The following is a 7,324-nucleotide window of genomic DNA, read 5'->3' on the forward strand; positions in this document are numbered from 1 at the left end:
TGTAACTTTGCATTTGATTGAAAAAAACCCACATTTATCTCAGCAGACTTTGTCAGAGTTGGATGATGGATGGATGGATGCATGGATGGATCATCCATCCATGCATCACGCTTATCCTGGTGGGGTCGCCAGGGTCAAGGGGTGAGAGGCGGGGTCACCTGGAGGTCGGCAGTTTATCGCAGGCCAGTCAAGTTACAGTTTTGACTTTAATCAAATAAATTTGGTGGATTTAACTTCATTTTTCAAATAGGTATAATTTTCTCTTAACTGCAGTCGGTTGAGACCATGTTGAGATAAAAATGTTTACTAGTCATAATGTAATTATTGATCATTTAATTATTGAGACATACATTCCAGGTAGTCAGTCAATTATTGCAGATATTTTGAGTTGGAGTTTCCATGCAACTTGATGGTCAATTTGATGATATTTATAGTTAGAATATAATTAGATGTACTGTAATTAACTTATCTGTGATGTCATAAGCCAATATCAGTTATGTGGAGTGAAGCTGATTATATGTTAAATGGGCTGCCATAGCCCTGAATGTGCAGTAGAACAGCTCAGCTACATGTACATCGATTTATTGGTACTTTGACTAAAAACTGTGTTTTAATTTATTATTTTTATTCACAAACTGATCAGAACTAATTCTTGATCATTTCTCGTGCTTCAACCTCACAATAAAACTCAGAGCTGATCAGATCTGATCCTGAGAATCCAAAGCCAAACCCAGCTGAGACATATCAGCTCTGAACTTTTCCTTCCAATCTGCTGAAGGAACCAGATTTACTTAAAAACCTTCACAATGTTCACCGGAGAACTTCCAGGAAGCGTTTAGCGTGAAAGTGTCTTGATGCGTCTGCACAGGACATTCAAGTTCTGCTGAAAAAGTCCAGCTGGGATGGAAGCTAACCTGAAGAGAAGCAGTTTCTTTTGTTTGGTCAAGTTTGGGATTCGACCCGACTGACTCAAAGTGAGACGGCTCCATTATCTGGGCTGAATCAGGTGTTTTAAATAATCAGAAAGTTGCCTTTCTGTTTCTGATCCTGTGATATTTTTGTTGCTGTTCTGCCGTTTAGATTCTGAGACGTTGGATCGTCTCTCAGCCGATCTTTGCTTGATTCCCCGGTCAGATTCAGGACTGACCCAACTTCTGTGTCCAGCATGTGGAGCTTAACTTTTATTGTTGAAACGTGTTGGCCGGTTTGAGTCTGGACTTGATTTGACCTCCTGACCTTTTGCCCTGATCTTCCTCCTCCCTCGCTGTGATGCTGCTTGTTTGCTTCTGCAAATCAGATTTTTCCTGAGTTTTTTTGTTAAATGAGTTTTGCTGATAATTTTCAGTGTTTCAGTTTGTTCATTGATCTGATTTGATTCCCATTTCATCAGTCAATACATACATTTCTTTTCGTCTTTCATTAGTAGCTTGATCACATGTCAGTATTTAAAGAGTTGAATTATGGAATAATTTAGCTGTGAATGTAGTTTGGTTAATAAATGTTCAGTTTTGATTAGAAATCAGCATCAACTGTTGCTCCTTGTGTGAAAAGTTTTGTCTGCCGTTTGTCTGGATTTTTTCCTCATTATTGCAGAAAATCTGCTCTGATCAAAATCCAGAATATTTAGTTTTATTAATAACTTAATTAATAAATGATTGATTACAAATATGATTAATTGCCTGAGCCTGATGTGAGTTCAGATTCCCAACACTTCTTATATTTTACTTAAAGTTTAAACCAACTAAACTGATTATTTCGTTTTTTTCAGTGTTTTCTAGAAGCGGCTCTGCGAGATGTAAATCCCAGTTCCAGTTCCCAACATCTCCCAGTGCTCCCAGTCTGCTTTCTGTGTAAAATTTTGATTATTTTGCAACAAGCTGGGGAAGAGGTAGATGGGAGTTCCCATGGTGCTTTGCAGGTTTCGGTTCCTAATCTACCCTTCATTGTTTCTGCTTTCCTTCAGTTTCACCGCCACTCCTTCCTGACGCTGACGGCGCCAGGAGGTCAAAGTTCAAGAACTGTGGGAGTGGAGTTTTATGTTGGAAATAAATTAAAATGTGACAGTTTATCAGAGTCTCTTAACTGCAGACACTCCGCATATAATGATATATCATATATCAGTAATAATATATCATTATGACTGATATTAATATCTGCTGACGTAGTTTTCCATAAAGCTTTGAGTTGTTAACATACATTAAATTATTAGGTAATTACAGGATAATTAGATTATAAAGTGAACTAAAATGTGCATTAGTAACAATCAGTTAATTTAATGCAAACAAAGTTTTTGAAAGTTAAGATAACTCATCAGATTTTTCAGTGTGAGAAACGACGTATTTGTGGATGTGCTGCTGAACGGCAGTGGTGGTATGATGCTGAGGGAACAGCTGCTCAGTATCTGGACTAAAGTTCAGTCTTTGTGTCGCCTCTTCTCCGTTCCTGAATTATTAATGAACATTAAATATTAAATATTAAACATTAAGTGAACAAACAAGTTCCAGATTCCAATGGTTCCTGCCCGGAAATATCAACTAAAAATATTTGTATATTTCTGGACAATTACAGACAAAAACTGTCCTGAACCTTGAATGAGAAAGAATCTGTGGAAAGAGCCACGTATAAAAAATATGGCAACAAATAGAAATATTAGGGGAAATAATCTTAATATTTCATCTGGGACTATCTCCAGAAATCTCAAGTCAAAAAACAAAATATTTCTTCTGGTTATTGTCTTTGCTAGAAACCAGGGAGCAAATGATCTCCTGTCAGATATAAACTGAAAATAAGAGACATAGTTTTCACATGGCAGCTGAAAGATTATAGAAATAGAATATTTGGATGTTCAACTGGATATTCTTAGGCTACAAACTTCAAATATTTTTAATGTGTTTTTCTTAAATCCAACTCTCTGTTCATCTCTGACTCTTTCTGCTTGTGATTGGTTCTTGTTCATCCCAGGAGTGCTCTGATTGGATGACAGAGATCTGCCTGTGATTGGCTGGCAGCTCATTAAGGCGCTGCTAAGATGTGGGGAGCCACTACATGCGGATGATTGTTAAGTGGCTCAGGCTGCTGGCACAAAGACAGCAGCATAGAAACAGTGATACAGGCAGTTACCGCAGCAACCGACAGTCTGAACAGTGAGGAAGATCAGCAGATGGTCTGTTTATAAAGTTATAATTTGGTTTATTTCTATAGCATAATTCACCACAAATACAAAAGAATCATTTCAATTCAAACATCCAAACGTAGCAACTGATCCTCATTAGTTTGCTTAATTAATTATTCACAGTAGATTAAAAAGTTTCTATCTAAGCAAACCCAGCAGATTGCATTAACTTATTATTATTATTATTACTATTAATAAACATAAGAGAGTTTAACAGCAGGTAGAGAATAAAGCAGCTCTGCTGACAGACCATAATAATCAAGCCTGTTTTCAGCCCAGCACTAAACAACCAGGTGTGCTACGCCAATCAGCTGGGGCTACGGGAGGAGGCCCCGCCCACTTCGACAGGTGATAATGGAGAGTTTTGATTGAAGAAGAAGGAAGTGATGACGCTGAAAACGAGCCTCCTGTCCTCACTTCCTGCTCAAGGAAATCAGTTAAACTGGACCCAGAACCACCGGAGTTCTGCCAGCACGTCCAGCAGGAAGTCCGAACAGAACCAGAACTATCAGCCGAACCTCTGTGAAGGAGTCACCATGGAAACATCTGGAACCAATCAGGTCTCAGTGCCAGAACCATCCCAGTAACCAGTCGGTAACAAACCAGTACCATTATCCCGTCCCAGTAAATGTCAGCAGGTGTCACAACTTGGAAACCTTTAAAAGAACCAGAACCCGTTTCCAGAACAGCCAGAATAAATGATACTTACACATTGAATTAAAGTGGACGGCACCAGCCGGTCCGGACCGGACCGAACTCAAGGCGGCTCCAACCAGTACAGCAGCTAAAATGTTAAAACAGGCTGAACTGAGGCGGAATGGACCAGACCGGATCTCCGAACCGAGCTGCTCACCCTAACCCTGCGCTTAACTCGGCATTTCACCGGAAGCGCTCTTTTAAGTTTCGTTTCTGTCATTTGACGGCACGCGCGCAGTCGCCTTGGAAACGGGGAGCTTCTCCCGGAAGTAGCCCTCGGAGCGATGCGCGGCTATGGCAAGTGGTTATAGCATTTAATGAAAAAGGCAAATTCTCCTTGTTTTTCAGGCAGCAGTAATTTGATTCCTCCTCGTCAACACAATGTTCCAACCAGCAGAAAAGGAAATTCAAAATCTCAACAAGCGCATTATTACTATAAAAAAATATTTTAAACTTTCCATTATTACAAGCGCAATAATTAGAAATAAGTGGAAGAAATCTGAAAATCTCTGAAAATTCAGTGTTTCCATTTGAACTTTTAATAATCAAACCTGATATGTATTTCCAGAAATAAGTTCTTTCATTGCACATATCTAGAATATTATTTTTTCTTTCCAAATTAACATTAATCTCAAACATGATTCTTCACAGGAAAAATTAACTTTGGGTAGAAATAAAATTGAATTCTTATAAAAATAAACTTCCATTTCTAACAGGTATAATTCAGTTAGTACTGGTAAAATGTCTTACTAGACAGATCAACTCAAAGTATTCTAATCAGTCTTCTACTATTTTTATTTTATAGAACAGATTTATTATTCATAGGAATAATTCAGATTTTTCCATCTGTACCATTATTATTGATGCCTAAAGTTTCATTTCTCCCATTCATAATTCAGTTATTTAGGCATGGTGACTGAAGAGGATGTTGTCCATCAGTAGGATGTCCCACGACTGAAGCAAGAAGATTTTGCCCTGAGGAGTTCTGACCCATTTGAGGTCAGTGAGGTGAAGAGCAGATTCCTCTTCCTAAAGTTAACCCTTTATCGCCATTAGTATCATATTTGCTGCATAACTTTCTGTGACCTATATTTTGTCAATAGGATTAATACTTACCTCCAAACCCTGTTGCATAGAATTTGAGACATGTATTCTGCCCTCTACTGGATTATCATTGCAACAACAGTTTTTTTTCTCTTTTCAAAATCTCTGTTCATATCAGATAGGTCACACGGTTTTTTCTGAAAAGTCTTTTCAGAGTCTTTACCGTAACTTCTTTTAGGGAAGTTACGGTAAAAATAACTTAAAAATTGTTATTCACCTTTTTAAATTAATGCTTTATGTTTTGAGACAATGCACAGGTACCTAAAAATTAATTTCTTTTATTTCAGTTAAACTGTGTGTATTATATTTGATACAGCAGGTATATAAGGTGCTTTATCACTGAACAGTAATGTAATATTTCTGTAAAATAGCCTATGGTATGCCTACCACAATACAGCCACACACTGTTTAGTTTGAGTAAAAATCATCTTTAAATATCATTTCAAAATAAATTTTGGGTTCTTTCACTATAACAAATATTCTAAAGCATAGTCTTGGTCTTTTCATCTTTATGATATATTGACCAGTTATTTGTGTGTTTTAGATGTGAAAAAGATTAGAGGAAGAAGAGAGAAAGAAAATATTTTGAAAATGTCATCAACATGATAATGGATGGCATTCAAGTGACAGAGGAGCCAGGAGAAGATGAGGATCAGGGCCGTGCAGAGACCTACGGAGGGGCAGGGGCTCAAAGTTAAAAAGGGCCACATTGAACAAAAACTCCGTACAACATCATAGCAACAACCCATAATAATCAATAATCTAATTGGATCCTACTGGATCATCGCCATCATGCAGGAAATGCAAAGCAAATCTAGTCTCTATTTTCCCCAACAGGTAAAAAGTTTCTGTTTCTGCTGTTGACAGTCCTGGAGGGCTGAGCTGATCTGAGACTGTAGCTGTTACACAGACCAGAGGAGAGAAGGTCAAAGGTCATGAAGTTATGAAATAAGCTAATTTGCTGCCATTTTACTAATGAAGCCCTAATAATATCTATTTAACCTCTAGAACAACCTAGCTACAGTGTAATGAAAAGCGGTCAAAGACCGTCCGCCTCCCTGGCCGCCAAAGACGACAGGGGCACAATGCACTGGTCATCCCATCTCAAACACGCCCCCCCAGCACACCGCCAGCCCCCAACTGGCCTGCTAGTGGCTCCCTTGGTCTTATCCTCTCTCTTTAAATTGGTTCTTTGTTGCCCCCTGTGTACAACGTTTCTACTGTTTCTTTTTCTTCGTCAGGTACTATTATTTCTTTCCCTCTGTTTTTTTCTGCAACCTTAATTTAGTTTAGGCACCCCCATTTTTTACTTTTCCTCATTCCTTCCACCAAAAATTAAATCTTACATTGACTTACAATAAATAAAATTAATTCACACATAAGGGTTTGGGGTTAGGGTTGGGGTAGGTGTGGGGAGAGAGCCAACCTTCCAGGTGGAAGGCTGGGAAGGCACTGGCCATCCTGCCCCTTGAGTCGTGTGCCTTACATTAACTAAAAAAACTCAACTTAGTTTTAGGCACCCCTTATGTTCTTTCCCTTACACTCTACTAATTAGAATTATGTTTGTCTTTATTTTTGATGTCTCTTGTGTTTCTATTTAGCTTCTTTTCGCGACGTTTCGACATTTCTTTGTCTTCTTCAGGCGTTTTCTTTTTCTTTGTTCTTCTGTTTTCTTTGTTTCTTTCTTTGTTTCTTTGTTCTTTCTGTTTCTTTGTTTCTGTTTCTTTGTTCTTTCTTTTTCTTTGTTGCTTTGTCTCTTTGTTTTTCTTTGTAATTTTGTTTAAGCACCCTCTTCTTCGTTTCCTCTTTCCTTTAAATTAAATTAACAATCAACTAAAAATCACCAAACTTGGGTTAAAAACAACATAAACTTAGACTTAAAAATAGAGGATATAGGATGAAAACCAGAAAAGTCAGTGGTACACTCTCTGTAAGTGAAAAAGTAAAAGACTTATGGGTCCCATACTTGGCCTCCAGGCACTCATGGAGGGTCCCCAGGTACCCTGTAAGTTTGGTGGCCGTAGCCCCTTCCCTTGACATAGCTGCCATTGACACCCATACATTTGAAAAAACGGTTCACTCTCTGTAAGTCCCAGACAGTAAGGGTTCTCGGGCTGAAACTCGGTGTGTGTACAGCCCTTGCCCCGACCCACCATCCCTGCAAGTTTGGTGGCCCTTGCCCCTCCTCTTCCTGTAGCTGCCATAGACTCCCATTGATTTTTCAAGTTTTGATAGGAGCGTCGGATGGAGCTGGGAGTGGGTTTCCCGTGCTCAGCGCGTTCCCCTGAGTCAGAAAACATACGATATGTCATGCTTGGTGAACTTTTCAAAATCGGGTTAGGGTTAGGGTTA

At 38.7% G+C, this 7,324-nt stretch overlaps 1 protein-coding gene across 1 annotated transcript in view; it reads right to left on the reverse strand.

Moving 5' to 3' along the window:
• The window catches only part of helz2 (helicase with zinc finger 2), a 30,431-nt gene extending 26,379 nt beyond the window's left edge, over nt 1–4,052 (reverse strand). Inside the window, exon 1 of the mRNA XM_023327090.1 lies at nt 3,882–4,052. The gene's annotated coding sequence lies outside the window, so the exon portion shown is untranslated. The remainder of the gene's footprint in view (nt 1–3,881) is intronic.
• Between the last annotated feature and the right edge of the window lie 3,272 nt (nt 4,053–7,324).

Source organism: Xiphophorus maculatus, chromosome 22 (genome assembly GCF_002775205.1).
Source record: "Xiphophorus maculatus strain JP 163 A chromosome 22, X_maculatus-5.0-male, whole genome shotgun sequence".
Taxonomy (NCBI): Eukaryota; Metazoa; Chordata; class Actinopteri; order Cyprinodontiformes; family Poeciliidae; genus Xiphophorus; species Xiphophorus maculatus.